Genomic DNA, 17,056 nt, shown 5'->3' with positions numbered 1-17,056 from the left:
AAATCTAGAGAAGAATATCTGAGAAAGCAATGTGGTGGGCATAACAAAATACAGACTGGTGAAGGTCTGACGATCTCTTCTATGTTTGATTGGCAAGCAAATTCCAACAGGACTCCAAGGCTGCTTTTCCTAGCTGAAGGAGTTGGAAAGCTGAAAACCTGAAGATGAGCCCTGGGTTGAGCACCCAAGGCACTGATCAGCTTGTGAATTCCTGGCATTGAAAATAGATGCATTATATCTGATGGTGGAAGAGGTCTCCAAGCTGGAGATGGAGCAGCTGCAATTGTACTTGCCAAAAATTGCCTCAGAATAAGTCAATGTCTACTGAGGGTCAGTGAAAGTCCTGGGAAGTCTACATCTGGACTGTAACACCCTTCCCAAAGTGAGATCTCAACAAACTTTGATAGAAAAGTATTAATATTTTTCAAAAGGTGCCATCAAAATTATTGGTATCGGTTTATTATTATCATGTGTACTAAGATATAATGAAAAACTTGGTGTGATATCCAGGAAGATCATACATACATACATACAGTATATACATTAAAGTGGTAAAAAGAAAAGAAAACACAGAATGTACTGTTGCAGTTCCAGGAAAAGTGCAGTGTAGTTAGACAAACTGTGCAAGTGCTGCAACGAGGCACAGTAGATTAGAAAATAAGGAATTCACCTCTAGTGTATGAGAGGTCCATTCGGGGACAGCAGAAAGTGACCACTGGGGGAGGGATCTTGATTATATTCATGAAAATGTTTGCAGATGCTGGAAATCCAAAGCAAAGCATACAAAATTGCTGGGGTCTCGGCAGGTCAGGCAGCATCTATGGAAATGAGTGAACAGTTGACATTTTGGGCCGAGATACTTCTCCAGTACTGTAAAGGAAGAGGGAAGACGACAGAATAAAAAGGTGGAAGAGGGGAAGGAGGATAGTTAGAAAGTCATCGATGAAGCCAGGTGGGTGGGAAAGGTAAAGGGCTAGAGAAGAATGAATCTGATTGTTGAGGAGGGAGGACCATAGGAGAAAGGGAAAAAGGAGGGTACCCAGAGGGAAGTGATAGGTAGGAGGGAAGAGGTCAAAGACCAGAGTGAGAAGCAGAGGAGGGAGGAGGCGGCGAAATTGACGTTCATGCCATCAAGTTGAAGAGTACCCAGATGGTATATAAGGTGTGGCACCTCCACCCTGAGGGAGGTCTCATCTTGGCACAAGAGGAGACCACAGACCAAAATGTCAGAATGGGATTGGGAATCAGAAATGGTTAGAAAGAGGTGATATCAGATTGGAAGGTGTAGAATCTTTGTGTGGAGAGCTAAGAAATTGCAAGTGTGAAAAGACGCTGATGGGTGTTATATACAGACCCCAAAAGATTAGTAAAGTTATGCTCTACAAATTACAACAGGAGATAGAAAATGCATGCCAAAGGGGCAATGTTATGATAATCATGGGAGGATTTCAAAATGCAGATAGATTGAGAAAAGCAGCTTGGTGCTGGATCCCAAGAGGGGAATTTTCAAAAGCAGCTTGTGGCTGAGCCCTCTAAGGGATCAGTTATTCTGGATTGGGTGTTGTGCAATGAACTGGAACTGATTAGGGAGCTTAAGATAAAAGAACACTTGGTGTCAGTGATCATAAAATGATAGAATTCACCCTGCAGTTTGAGAAGAAGAAGCTAAAGTCAGATGTATCAGTACTGTAGTGGAGTAAAGGGAATTACAGAGGCATGAGAGAGAAGCTGGCCAAAACTGATTAGAAAAGAGGACTGACAGAGTTGAAGGCAGAGCAGCAGTGCTGGAATTTCTGGGAGCAATTTGGAAAGCACGGATTATATACATCCCAAAGAAGAAGAAGAATTCTAAAGGCAGGGTGACACAACCATGGCTTACAAGAGCAGTCATAGGCAACATAAAAGCCCAACAGAGGGCGTATAACATAGCAAAATTGATGGGAAGTTTGAGGATTGGGAACCTTTTAAAAACCAACAGAAGACAACTAAAAAGTCATTAAGATGGTAAAGATGGATTGAAAGCCAATAATATTAAAGAGAATACCAAAAATTTCTTCAGATATATAAAGTTTAAAAAAGAGGCAAGAGTAGATATCGGATCACTAAAAAATAATGCTGGAGAGATAGTAATATGGAACAAGGAAATGTCGGATGAACTGATTAAGTATTTTGCATTAGTCTTCACTGGAAGTTCAAGAGTGTCAGATGGCAGAAGTGTGTGATGTTGCCATTAGTAAGGAGAAGGTACTTGGGAAACTGAAAGGACTGAAGGTAGGTAAGTCACCTGGACAGATGGTCTACACCACAGTGTTCTGAAAGAGGTGGCTAAAGAGATTGTGGAGGCATTAGTAATGATCTTTCAAGAAACAATTGATTCTGGCATGGTTCTGGAGGACTGCAAAATTGCAAATGTTCCTCCACTCTTCTAAAAGGGAGAGAAGCAGAAGAAAGGAAATGATAGGCTAGTTAGTCTGACCTCAGTGGTAGGGAAGATGTTGGAGTCAATTGTTAAGGATGTGGCTTTGGGCTACTTGGAAGCATATGATAAAATAGGCCATAGTCAGAATGGTTTCCTCAAGGGAAAATCTTGCCTGACAAATATGTTGGAATTCTTTGAAGAAATAACAAATAGATTAGACAAAGGAGAATCGGTGGATGTGCGTACTTGGATTTTCAGAAGGCCTTTGACAGGGGCTGCTTAACAAGTTAAGAACCATTGGTATTAAAAGAAAGATACCAACATGGATAGGGCATTGGCTGATTGATAGAAGGCAAAGAGTGGAAATAAAGGGAGTCTTTTCTGATTGGCTACCAGTGACTAGTGGTGTTCCATAGCGATCTATGTTGGGACCGCTTCCTTTTATGTTGAATGTTAATGATTTGTATGATGGATTAATGGTCTTGTGGCCAGGTTTGTTGATGATATGAAGATAGAAGGATGGGCAGGTAGTTTTGAGGAAGCAGAGAGGCTACAGAAGGACTTAAACAGATTAGGAGAATCAACAAAGAAGTGGCAGATGGCATAATGTGTAGGGAAGTGTATAGTCATGCACATTAGAGGAAGAAATAAAAGCATAGAATATTTTCTAAATGGAGAGAAAATTCAAAAATCTGAAGTGCACAGGGACTTGGTAGTCCTCGTGCATGGTTCCTTAAAGGTTAATTTGCTGGTTGAGTTATTCAGCAGGTATTCTCACTAACATCTTCAACATCTCCCATCATTCCTACATGCTTCAAGGCCACCACCATCGTCCCCGTGCCAAAGAAGTCTTCAGTGTCCTGCCTCAACAACTACCATCCCATTGCACTCACATCCATCATTATGAAGTGTTTTGAGAGGCTCGACATGAGGCACATCAGGACCCTGCTGCCCCCCTCACTGGACCCCCTGCAGTTCGGGTACCATCCCATCTGTCCAACAGACGACGCCATTGCCATCACCATCCACCTGGCCCTAACCCACCTGGACAAAAAAGACACATACGTTCGAATGCTGTTCATAGACTTCAGTTCAGCATTCAACACAATCATTCCTCAGAAACTGATTGGAAAGCTGAGCCTACTAGGCCTGAACACCTCCCTCTGCAACTGGATCCTAGACTTCATGAATGGGAGACCTCAGTCAGTTCGGATCAGAAGCAGCATCTCCATCTCCCAAGGCTGTGTGCTCAGTCCACTGCTGTTCACTCCGCTGACCCACGGCTGTGCTGCAACACACAGGTCGAACCACATCATCAAGTTCACCGATGACACGACCGTAGTGGGTCTCATCAGCAAGAACGACGAGTCAGCATACAGAGAGGAGGTGCAGCGGCTAACGGACTGGTGCAGAGCCAACAACCTGTCTCTGAAAGTGAATAAAACAAAAGAGATGGTTGTTGACTTCAGGAGGACACGGAGCGACCACTCTCCGCTGAACATTGACGGCTCCTCCGTTGAGATCATTAAGAGCACCAAATTTCTTGGTGTTCACCTAGCGGAGAATCTCACCTGGTCCCTCAACACCAGCTCCATAGCAACGAAAGCCCAGCAGCGTCTCTACTTTCTGCAAAGGCTGAGAAAAGTCCATCTCCCACCCCCCATCCTCACCACATTCTACAGAGGTTGTATTGAGAGCATCCTGAGCAGCTGCATCACGGCCTGGTTCGGAAATTGCATCATTTCAGATCGGAAGACCCTGCAGCGGATAGTGAGGTCAGCTGAGAAGATCATCGGGGTCTCTCTTCCCTCCATTACAGACATTTACACCACACACTGCATCTGCAAAGCAAACAGCATTATGAAGGACCCCACGCACCCCTTCTCCCTCCTGCCATCTGGCAAAAGGTGACAAAGCATTTGGGCTCTCACCACCAGACTATATAACAGTTTCTTCCCCAACGTCATCAGACTCCTCAATACCCAGAGCCTGGACTGACACCAACCTACTGCCCTCTACTGTGCCTATTGTCTTGTTTATTATTTATTGTAGTGCCTGCACTGTTCTGCGCACTTTATGCAGTCCTGGGTAGGTCTGTAGTCTAGTATAGTTTTTGTGTTGGTTTACGCAGTTCAGTGTAGTTTTTGTATTGTTTCATGTAGCACCATGGTCCTGGAAAATGTTGTCTCATTTTTACTGTGTACTGTACCAGCAGTTATGGTCGAAATGACAATAAAAAGTGACTTGACTTGACTTGACTTGAGTTGGTGGTGTGGAAGACGATTTCAATGTAAGCATTCATTTTGAGAAGACTGGAATATAAAAGCAAGGATGTAATGTTGAAGATTTATAAAGTACTGCTGAGGCCTCACTAGAAGTATTGTGAGCAGTGTTGGGCCCCTTATCTAAGAAAGGATGTGCAGACCTTGGAGAGGGTTCAAAGGAGGTTCACATAAAATGATTCATTGGGTTGACACAAAATAGTTAATATAGCTTGTTGATGACAAGCTTAAGCATTTTCTGCCTGATGTACTGTGGACGGTTGATCACATGAGCTGCAGGAAATATCACTGCACAGGGTCAAATTCTACTACCAAACACATCTTTACCTTCCCCTACTCTCCACTTTCTACAGGGATTGCTCCCTCCATGATTCCGTTCTCTGTTTGTTCCTCCTCATTAATCTTCCTCTTGGCACTTACCCCTGCAAGTGGGGGGATAAGTAAAATGGATAAGTAAAGCTATGCCTGCCCATTCACCTCTTCTCTCACCACCGTTATTCAGTCCAGAACAGTCCTTCTGGGTAAGGCCACATTTCACTTGCAAGTCTTTGGAATAATCCACTGTATCTGGTGTTCCTGGTGTGGTCTCCTTTACATTGGTGAGATCGGATGTAGATTGAGGGACCACTTTTTCAAGCACCTTTGCTCCATCCGCAACAGGGAGTATATCCCAGTGGCTAACCATTTTAATTCTATTCCCCATTCCCATTTTGACATGTCAGTCCATGGCCTCCTCGACTGCGACAATGTGACCACTCTTAGGTAGGAGGAGCAATGCCTTATATTCTGTTTGGTTAGCCTCCAATCTGACACATAAATATCAATTTCTACTGCCTCTGGTAATTTCTTACTCCCGCTCCTTCATTCCTTTTACATTCCCTATTCTGGCTACCCCTACCTGCCTATCACTTCCCTCTGGTGCCCATCCACCACCCCTTTCTCCAACGGTCCGCTCTCCTCTGCTATAAGATTTTTACTTCAGCCCTTCACCTTTTCATCTCCCAGCTTCTCACTTCATCCCCCCTCTCCCACCCACTTACCTCCTCTTCACCTGGCTTCACCCCGCTCCACACACAAAATGCTGTACGAGCTCGGTGGCCCAGGCAGCATCTATGGAAAAAAGTACAGTCGACAATTCGGGCTGAAATGTCAACTGTACTTTTTTCCATAGATGCTGCCTGGCCTGCTGTGCTCCTCGAGCATTTTGTGTGTGTTCTAGCATCTGCAGATTTTCTCTTGTTTGTGATTCACCTAGCACCCTCTAGTTTGTACACCTTCCCCATCCTTAGCCTTTTTATCCTGGCTTCTTTGCCCTTCCTTTCAAGACCTGGTGATGGGTCTTGGTCCGAAACACCGACGTTTTAATCCTCTCCATAGATGCTGCCTGACCTGCTGAGTTTCTCCAGCACTCAGAAAATATCTCTATTTTCACTTTTAGATCATTTTATTATTTTTTAAAATATATTTTGCTGGAAAATACATATTTTGGATACGTGATTGACATTTGCAAAAATTCTTAAACATGTTGTTTTTCTTTGCCCCACTACCACAACGTTATTGACATTAACTAACCAAACCATCTCTGCTATCTGGTCTTGCTATCTCAAAATAAATTCTGCTGGGGTTCAAACCAACTTAGATCTTGGCTGTGTTTTACCTTGTGTTTTTTTATATGTATTTCTAACAACACTGAAGGCTTATTCTACTGTTTCTTGTTACAATTTCGCCTTGTGTTCATTCTTAACTTGGAGAAAAGACCCATTGTGCATTCCCAGTACTGCATTATATAATCGCAAGAAATAAAGCAGAGGTTAGCATGTTAACATTCCATCCATTCATCAAAACTCCTCTTAAATTGCAACAGTCTGGCACTTAAAGTGCATTCTATTTAAGGTGGGGATCTTTTGTGGTTGCAGTAAAAAGAAGCAGAGAACACAATTAAATTAACTCAATAGCAAGTCCTGTGTTAAAGTTTAACCCTCATTAAAGCAACAAGTGACAAACACTGCCCTTAAAATGCTTCATCTAAAAGCATTCTTTTAATGCAAAATGTGACTGATCTGCATTTATATTTTGTCTTTTACAGCGAAGGCACTTCAATCCAATTAAATTCTTTCTGTATTGCCGGGAGACACAGTCACTAGACTGCACACTAAGATCTAACAATTTTACAAATTTCTGGACAAAATGTCTTGATTTGCCTGGTTCAAAGATGAATGGAATTTTTGGCTAACCATAGGGAGCTTGAAGAGCTGCTACCTCAGAGCTCCAAGGATTTGGGTTCTGTCCTGACCTCTGGTACTTTCTGCATGGAGTTCCCATACTCTCATGTCAGTTGTGAGCTTCCTCCTGGTGCTCCAGACTACTACACCACCACCACCCCCAACAATGGAAGAGATTGTCTGGTTAACTGGTTAACTGGCCACTTTAAATTGTCTTTGGAAAGACAGGGAATGGTAGAATCTGACTGGAGTTGATGGGAATGTGGGGAGAATAAAATGGATGGGATTAGATTAGTGTAAATGGGTATCTGATCACTAACGTAGGCTCAGTGGGACGAATCGACAATCTGTGAGATGTACCTCTCTATGCCTTCATAACAATCCATCCGTATCCAGAACACAGGGATGTAGGGAAAGTCAGCTAATTGGATATGGAATTAGCTTGATGGTAGGAAGCAGAGGGTGATGACCGAAGGTTGTTTTATGGGCCGGGGGTTCACAACTAGTATTATTCCTTCAGGCTTGGTGCTTTGCCCATTGCTATTTGTCACCTGAGAATATACAAGGCATGGATAGTAAGTCCAAGAGCCAGACCTCATCAAAGGGTCAGAGTTGGAGAGGGTCAGCAACTTTGAATTCCTCAGTGTTATCATTTCAGAGGATCTGTCCTGGGTCCAGCAAATAAGAGCAATTGCAGAAGAAAGCATGGCTGAGCCTCTACTTCATTACAAGCTTGGGAAGATTTGGCATGACGTCTAAAACTTTGACAAGTTTCTTTAGATGTGTGGTGGAGGGTATAGTGTCTGGTTGCATCACAGCCTGGTATGGAAACACCAATGTTTACTAAAAGTAGAAGGTATGACCCAGTCTACCACAGGTATATCACAGGTCAAGCTCTCCCCACCTTTGAACATATCTACACAAAGAGCTATCGCAGGAAACCAGCATCCATTATTTATTTATTCATTTATTGAGATACAACGCGGAATAGGCTCTTCCAACCCCTCAAGCCACCAGGTCATGCTCTCTTCTCACTGCTGCCATCAGGAAGAAGGTACTCACTGCACCAGGTTCAGGAACAGTTATTTCCCCTCAACCATCACGCTCTTGAACCAAAGGGGATAACTTCACTCTGCTTCATTTGCCCCATCTTTAAAATGTTCCCACAACTTACGGACTCACTTTCAAGGACTCACAAGAAAATTATTTGCAGGTTTGTATATAAGGATGATTTTGATAATAAATTTACTTTGAACTTTGAACTTAGAAGACACTGAAATAAGTAATATCATTGAAAGTGAAGATAGTTATCAGAATTTGCAGAGGAATCTTGACAAATTGGTTAAGCATGCCAAGGAATGACAAATAGAGATTAATTCAGATAACTGCGAGTTGTTAAATTTTGAGAAGTTAAATTTAGCTTGGGCTTCCACAGTGACACTAGGTCATGGGATACAGAGTAAGAGACTTAACTATCTGTAGATACAGTTAAGCGCTCCAAGTTCCTGAAAGTTCACATCACGCATCACCTCACCTGGTCCCTTAATATCACCTCCCTGAACAAGAAGGCACAGCAGCACTTCCACTTCCTAAGAAGTTTGAGGCAAGCAAGGTTCTCCCCCCAGTCTTAACTGCGCTTTACAGGAGCACCAATGAGAGTGTCCTGACAAGTTTCATCTCCACCTGGTATGGGAGCAGTTGAGCATCGGACCAGAAGTCCCTGCAAAGGACTGTGAGAACAGCTAAGAGGATCACAGAGGACACCCTAGCAACCCTCAGGGACATTTATCAGGAGCGCTACATAGGCAGTGCCCTTAGTATAATTAAGGATCCCACCCATCCATCCAGCATCCTCTTTGACTTTTTACCGTCAGCAGGAGACTACAATGCATAAAAAAAGGAACAGTCAGGATGAGAAACAGTTTCTTCCCCCAGGCCATTAGGCTTCTGAACTCCTGACCACATCATATTTGAAGTGTCACTGGTTAATATTAAATAACTTCCAATATTTAATATTAATGCACTTTAGATTGTTACTTATGTGTGATCCATCTGTAGATTTTATTCTTACCTTCATAAGGTATCGTGTGTTATGTGCATTATGTGTACTACTCTATCCACATCAATACCTTACCCCCAATACCATGTGCAAACTTAAAGCACACGGTATTGGGGGTAAGGTATTGATGTGGATAGAGAATTGGTTGACAGACAGGAAGCAAAGAGTGGGAATAAATGGGACCTTTTCAGAATGGCAGGCAGTGACTAGTGGGGTACCGCAAGGCTCAGTGCTGGGACCCCAGTTGTTTACAATATATATTGCTGACTTGGATGAGGGAATTAAATGCAGCATCTCCAAGTTTGCGGATGACACAAAGCTGGGCGGCAGTGTTAGCTGTGAGGAGGATGCTAAGAGGATGCAGGGTGACTTGGATAGGTTAGGTAAGTGGGCAAATTCATGGCAGATGCAATTTAATGTGGATAAATGTGAAGTTATCCACTTTGGTGGCAAAAACAGGAAAACAGATTATTATCTAAATGGTGGCCGATTAGGAAAAGGGGAGGTGCAACGAGACCTGGGTGTCATTATATACCAGTCATTGAAAGTGGGCATGCAGGTACAGCAGGCGGTGAAAAAGGCGAATGGTATGCTGGCATTTATAGCAAGAGAATTCGAGTACAGGAGCAGGGAGGTACAATTGCAGTTGTACAAGGCCTTGGTGAGACCACACCTGGAGTATTGTGAGCAGTTTTGGTCCACTAATCTGAGGAAAGACATCCTTGCCATAGAGGGAGTACAAAGAAGGTTCACCAGATTGATTCCTGGGATAGCAGGACTTTCATATGATGAAAGACTGGACGAACTAGGCTTATACTCGTTGGAATTTAGAAGATTGAGGGGGGATCTGATTGAAACGTATAAAATGCTAAAGGGATTGGACAGGCTAGATGCAGGAAGATTGTTCCCAATGTTGGGGAAGTCCAGAACGAGGGGTCACAGTTTGAGGATAAAGGGGAAGCCTTTTAGGACTGAGATTAGGAAAAACTTCTTCACATAGAGAGTGGTGAATCTGTGGAATTCTCTGCCACAGGAAACAGTTGAGGCCAGTTCATTGGCTATACTCAAGAGAGAGTTAGATATGGCCCTTGTGGCTACGGGGATCAGGGGGTATGGAGGGAAGGCTGGTGCAGGGTTCTGATTTGGATGATGAGCCATGATCATACTGAATGGCGGTGCAGGCTCGAAGGGCCGAATGGCCTACTCCTGCACCTATTTTCTATGTTTCTGTTTCTACTGTGCTTTACATCCTGGTTTGAAGAAACGCCTCACTTCTATATACATTATATGGTTACATACATTATATACATGTACATAGTTAAATGACAATAACCTGCACTTGACAACAAACACCCTGTTGGACATTGTTAATGTAGAATGCCACAAGCCCAATTCACTGATTTATCCACCTTTCCTATGATACTTCTTGCACTGAAATATACACAGCTCAAGACACTAGTCGCACCATGCTCAACCTTTTGATTCCTGACATTGTCTGAGATCTTACCAACATCTGCCTCCACAACCACTCCACTACCTGTTCTGGCACTCTGGTTTCTATTCCCCTGCAACTCTAGTTTAAACCCCGCAGTGCAGCATTAACAAACCTTCCCACAATGATGCTGGTCCCCCTCCAGTTCACGAGCAAACCATTGCTTCTGTACAGTTCCAATCTTCCCTGGAAGAGAGCCCAATGATCCAAAAATCTTATGCCCTCCCTCCTACACTAACTCCTTAACTCCTTAGCCACTTGGTACCTTCCTAGCCTGGCCTCACTAGTAACAACCCTGAGATCACAACCCTGGAGGTCCTGCCCTATAACATAGCACCTAACTCCATGAACTCCCTATGCAGGACATCATCTCTCATCCTACCCATGTCACTGGTATCTACATGGACCAAGACTTCTGGCTGTTCATCCTCCCATTTGAGAGTGCTGTAGACTCGATCCGAGATGTCTCAGACCCTGGCATCCTGGAGGCAACATAGCATCAGGGAATCTCGTTCTCACCCACAGAACCTCTTGTCTAATTCGCTAAATAACGGATCCCCTATCACCACAGCATGACTCTTCTCCCCCCTTCCCTTCTGAGTCACAGAGGCAGACTCAATGCCAGAGAGCCAACCACTGTACTTCCTTCTGTTAGCTCAACCCTCTTAACAGTATCCAAAGTGATATACCTGTTATTGAGGGAGATGGCCACAGGGGTGCTCTGCACTGGCTACTTATCCTGTTCCCCCTTTCCTGTGTCCTGCACCTTGGGTGTAACCATCTCTCTATATGTCCAATCTATCTCCCCTTCAGCTGTTATATTACAATTAGGAATGCCTCCATTCAATCCCTGGACTGCATTTCAGGAAATATGATCACTTGGCTGTCCTCCTACCTGTAGGAAGCTAAAGAGTGAGGCACCAGAGATAAGGAAAACAAAGGTGTAGTTGTAGGAGGCAGAGGAGAGCAATGCAATTGCTTTGAGTTAGTAGACTGGGCTGTGTTCAAGGACTAAGCAAAGGATCTGAGTGAACCCACCATGGTTGTCATGGACTTCATAAAAACAATAGATGAGTGTGTCTCCTCAAAATCATTCCGAGTCTTCCCCAACCAGAAGTCCTGGTTGATCCATGAGATCTGCATTCTGCAGAGGGCCATACCAGTGGCATTCAGATCTGATATCTTTAATCTCTCACTTCGGCAGTCTGAGGTTCTCACCTACTTCATGCAGGCTTCAATTATACTGGTGGATAAGAAGAATGTGATAACCTGCCTCGATGGTTCTTGTCCAGTAGCACTTAGATCCACTGTGCTGAAGTGCTTTGGGATGTTGATGATGAAACGTATCAACTCCTGCCTGAGAAGTGACTTGGATCTGCTCCAGTTTGCCTACTGACTCAATAGGTCCACAGTAGATATCGTTTTATTGATTGTACACTCAAACCCGGAACATCTGGACGGAGAAGATGCATACATCAGGATGCCCTTCATTGACTACAGCTTGGCATTCAATACTATCATCTTCTCAAAACTAATCAATAAGTTTCAGGACCTTATTCTCAATACCTCCTTGTGCAATGGCATACTTGATTTCCCTACTTGCAGGCTGCAGTCTGCTCGGATTGGCAAAAACTTCCACAATCTCCACCAGCACGGGGTACCACAAGGCTGTGTGCTCAGCCTCTTGCTCAACTCATTTCACACCTATGAAAATGAGGCAAAACACAGCTCCAATTACAGATTTAACTTTGTTGCTGACACCATTGTCATTGGCCGACTCAAAGGTGGAGGTGAATCAACATATAGGAGGGAGATTGAAAATCTGGCTCACTGGTGTAATTACAACAACCTTGCCAAGATTCAGCATGACATCAATAATTTTGACAAACTTCTATAAATGTATGGTGGAGAATATATTGACTGGTTGCATCATGGCCTTGCATGGAAACAACAACTCTCTTGAATGGAAAATTCTATGAAAAGTAGAGGATATAGCCTATTCCATTACAGGTGTGACCCTTAGGCTTGGCCAGCACATGTTCGTCTAGGGGAAAACAGCTTCTAGCCCCGCCAAACTGAGAAATCTCGTTTGTGTGGATGCTGCGTGATGTGTTGCCCAGTTACAAATCTGCACCGCAAAATATCGGACAGTACAGCATATGCAATTAAATTATTGAGCTTTATAAATCTTAATCTGAATATAGGGTTAGTAAAGAAAAAGGGCCCATTTTAAGGAAAAAAGTCAAAAGTGCATGTTGGAGCTGTCTGATACTGATCAACCATTGACCTCCTCCGAACGTCGCCAACCTTCGGACCCGAGCTCCTAGTCCACTCTGTCTGGTTGTCTACCTGCTCTCTCCAATCTTTGATTCAGAATAAGAAGGCTGCGAGTGAACGGCTGATTTTTTGGAGTGAAGGGAGTTTTTTACTACTCGGGGTAAAAAAAAGAGGCGAGACTGCGCAGGCGTGTGACGTCAGCCAGTAGCGGCGACAGGTTTAAAAAGAAGACCTCCGTATCCAGCAGGCAGCGTCAGAGCGGGCAGCGAAGTGAGAGGCAGAAGAGTGGTAGGGCTTTGGCTCAACGGGCTTAGGTGGTAACGGGACGGGGCGAGGTAGGTTTAACTGTGTTAATTGCAGAAAGGAGGTAGTATGAGTGTGAGGCCAGTTTTCTGTGCTCAGTGTCGGATGTGGGGGGTCCTGGAGTCTCCCAGCCTCCTGGACAGCCATATCTGCACCAGGTGTGTCAAGCTACAGCTCCTGAGGGACCAAGTTAGGGAACTGGAGATGCAGCTCGATGACCTTCGCCTGGTCAGGGACAGTGAGGAGGTGATAGAAAGGAGTTACAGGCAGGTGGTCACACTGGGGCAACGGAAGACAGACGGGTGGGTCACAGTCAGGAGGGGAAAGGGGAAGAGTCAGGTACTAAAGAGTACCCCTGTGGCTGTACCCCTTGACAATAAGTACTCCTGTTTGAGTACTGTTGGAGGGGAACAGCCTACCTAGGGGAAGCAGCAGTGGCCGTGCCTCTTGCACAGAGTCCGGCCCTGTGGCTCAGAAGGGTAGGGAAGGGAAGAGGAAGGTAGTAGTGACAAGGGACTCTATAGTTAGGGTGTCAGACACGATTCTGAGGACACAGGAAAGAAACTCAGATGGTAGTTTGCCTCCCAAGTGCCAGGGTCTGGGATGTTTCGCATCGTGTCCAAGATATCCTTGCAATAAAACCATCAATTCTATCCTCCAAATCATTGACATATAACAGAAAAAGAATCATTTCCCAACACAGAACCTACTGGAACACTACTAATCACCAGCAGCCAACCAGAAAAGGCTCCCTTTATTCCCACTCTTTGCCTCCTACCAATCAGTCACTGTTTTATCCATGCTAGAATCTTTCCTGTAATACCATGTGCTCATAGCTTATTAAGCAACCTGATGGCAGAATATAGTATTAATGGTAAGTCCCTTGGCAGTGTGGAGGATCAGTAGGATCTTGGGGTCCGAGTCCACAGGACGCTCAAAGCAGCTGTGCAGGTTGACTCCGTGGTTAAGAAGGCGTACGGCCTGCATCAATCAAGGAATTGAATTTAGGAGCTGAGAGGTAATGTTGCAGCTATATAGGACCCTGGTCAGACCCCACTTGGAGTACTATGCTCAGTTCTGGTTGTCTCACGGCAGAAAGGATGTGGAAGCCATAGAAAGGATGCAGAGGAGATTTACAAGGATGTTGCCTGGATTGGGGAGCATACCTTATGAGGATAGGTTGAGTGAACTCGGCCTTTTCTCCTTGGAGCAACGGAGGATGAGAGGTGACTTGATAGAGGTGTATAAGATGATGAGAGGCATTGATCGTGTGGATAGTCAGAGGTTTTTTCCCAGTGCTGAAATGGTTGCCACAAGAGGACACAGGTTTAAAGTGCTGGGGAGTAGGTACAGAGGAGATGTCAGGGGTAAGTTTTTCACTCAGAGAGTGGTGAGTGCATGGAATGGGCTGCCGGCAATGGTAGTGGAGGTGGATATGATAGGATATTTTAAGAGTCATTTAGATAGGTACACAGTGCTTAGTAAAATAGAGGGCTATAAGTAAGCCTAGTAATTTCTAAGGTAGGGACGTGTTCAGCACAACTTTGTGGGCCGAGGGGCCCGTATTGTGCTGCAGGTTTTCTATGTTCTATGTTCTATGTTCACACGCATCTTCCTTCATTTCCTCTCACCGACCAAAGACCGTGAAAATCTCTCTTCCAGACTCACAAGAAAGAAAAACAGCATTCCAAACCACATTATCTCTAGTATAACCCAAACGTTGCTGCTACAGAGAAGCCATTACATTATCGGTGAAAACTTACAGCATGTTACATAGCAGTGAAACCCTACAGCATATTACACTATCCCCCCACCAAATTTAGTTATGTCCTCATGACATTGAGATAATTTGCCAACCCTCCCTGCAAAACACAAAGCCCAATCAGGTGTAAAAGGCAGTGACATAGCTCCCCAACACAGTAGGGGTCGCATTCTGTTTCCCTGGTGCTACATAGGCCAACCTATCCAGTGGTCTCCTAATTCTCTGAGACCTCTGCACCCCATCATCTAACACTTCAGGTTCTGACACTACTGGGGATACTTCCGGTTTACCTGGCGAGGCCTCCTCCGATCTATCACTCGTGCCCACCTGCAACTCAGAGCCCTCTGTCCCGTGATCAAACCCCGCTTCCTCCCCTGCAGAGTCCCGCTGTAACCCAGGCTGCCCACAGAGAGCCCCACCACCACTTCACCTGTCTCAATGGGAGAATGGCCGGGAGTCTCTTCCTCAATCAATGGGGAGTTAGTGAAAGGCAACGTATACCACACATCCAGGTCCTCATCCTCCAAATCAGTATCCCTCTCAGGGGTGGGGGCCAGCCTAACCTCGCCTGTTGGGAGCCCGGTAGTCACCCCGCGTTTCTGCAGAGTCTTCTTACTAGGTGTAGGCTCCCAGTTGGGCTCTGGGTCTACCTGCACTGCTTGTCCCAGGGCAACAGGTGGTTGCAATGGAGAATCTTGACAGGCCCATTCCCATCCCCTGGTTTCACCCGGAAAACTGGTAGGTTTGGCATCTAACTCTCCGCCACATAGGGCTTTGCCACCCAGCAGTCAGCAACTTATGCTTTCCAGGTAGTCCCAAGTTCATTACGAGGACTCGGTCTCCCAGTTGGGAGAACCTCACCTTTTGATCATACCTCCTCTTATTCCCTTGATTCTGCTGGGCAGCCGTGACCCCAGCTAATTCATAAGCCCTTACAGCTCTCTTCTCATGTCAGACACATAACTCAGATAAGTCTTCAGTGGTAAGTCAACCTCATCAGTCCCAAAACAAAGGTCAATGGGCAACCTTGCCTTGTGACCAAACATCAGATAACATGGTGAATACCCAGTAACTTCATTTCATGTACAGTTGTAACTGTGAACCAGATGCCCAGTACGTTGACTCCACTTGCTCTTCCTGCTGATCTCCAGGGTCCTGAGCATGTCTAGCAAGGTCCAATTAACCCTCTCTGGCTGGGGATCACCCTGTGGGTGATAGAGCATGGTTCTTTTCTTCTCGACTCCAAGCATGCCCAGTAACTCGTGGATGAGTCTGCTCTCGAAATCCTGTCCCTGATGGCTATGTATTTGCCTGGGGAGGCCATAATAAATGAAATACTTCTCCCATAACACCTTTGCAACCGTAGACGCCCTCTGGTCCTTGGTTAGGAAAAGCCTGAGCCTATCTGGTGTAGTTGTCCGTGATGACTAAGACATTCGCCGTGTTGCTGGCATCGGGTTCTATTGCCAGGAAATCCATACGCACCAGGTCCAGGGCCCCGCACTCTGCAGGTGGGACAAGGGAGCTGCCCGCGCAGGCAGTATCTTCCACTGTATGCATCGAATGCATGAATTGCAGTATTCTTCGACCTCCGACTACATTCGGGGCCAGTAAAACCGGCCTCTGAGCAATCCATAGGCCTTTTCCACCCCCAAATGTCCAGAATCATCATGAAGTAATTTCAGCGCCATCCTCCAATATCTCTCAGGCAGAACCAGCTGGCAATGCTGGGGTCGGTTTGGGGGTGACGTGACCCGGTATAAGATCTGGTTCTTCAATTCCACCCGGGGCCATTCTAGCAGTAATGGAGGCAGCGACACGTTTTTTATCCTCTCCGCCTGAGCCGTGTCTCCCCTTTCGATCGCCGCCCAAATGGTACCAATGCCCGGATCGTCGCACTGAGCAGCAGCCACTTCCCCAGAACTCAATCCCGGCAGCTGATTGGTCTTCAGAGCAGTCAGGTTACAGTAAACTTGGGGTGATGGTGTCATCAGAAGCCCTCAGTTGGTCCACCGCTTGATCCTGCCTCTCCTTTTCCTTTGCCTTCACAGTGATGGCAAACTGACACATGGCCTTCACCCCCGGGGCAGGAACGCTCTCCCACTCCTCGTCCCTGGCCATTCCCTCATGCCCCCATCAGGACAAAGCATCCGCGTCAAGGTTCTGGCTTCCAGGCCGGTACTTCAGGCTGAAATCATAGGCAGACAATGCCGCCAGCCACTGATGGCCTGTGGCATCCA

The sequence above is a fragment of the Mobula hypostoma genome, chromosome 4 (assembly GCF_963921235.1).
Source record: "Mobula hypostoma chromosome 4, sMobHyp1.1, whole genome shotgun sequence".
Taxonomy (NCBI): domain Eukaryota; kingdom Metazoa; phylum Chordata; class Chondrichthyes; order Myliobatiformes; family Myliobatidae; genus Mobula; species Mobula hypostoma.
This window is presented reverse-complemented; position numbering follows the sequence as displayed.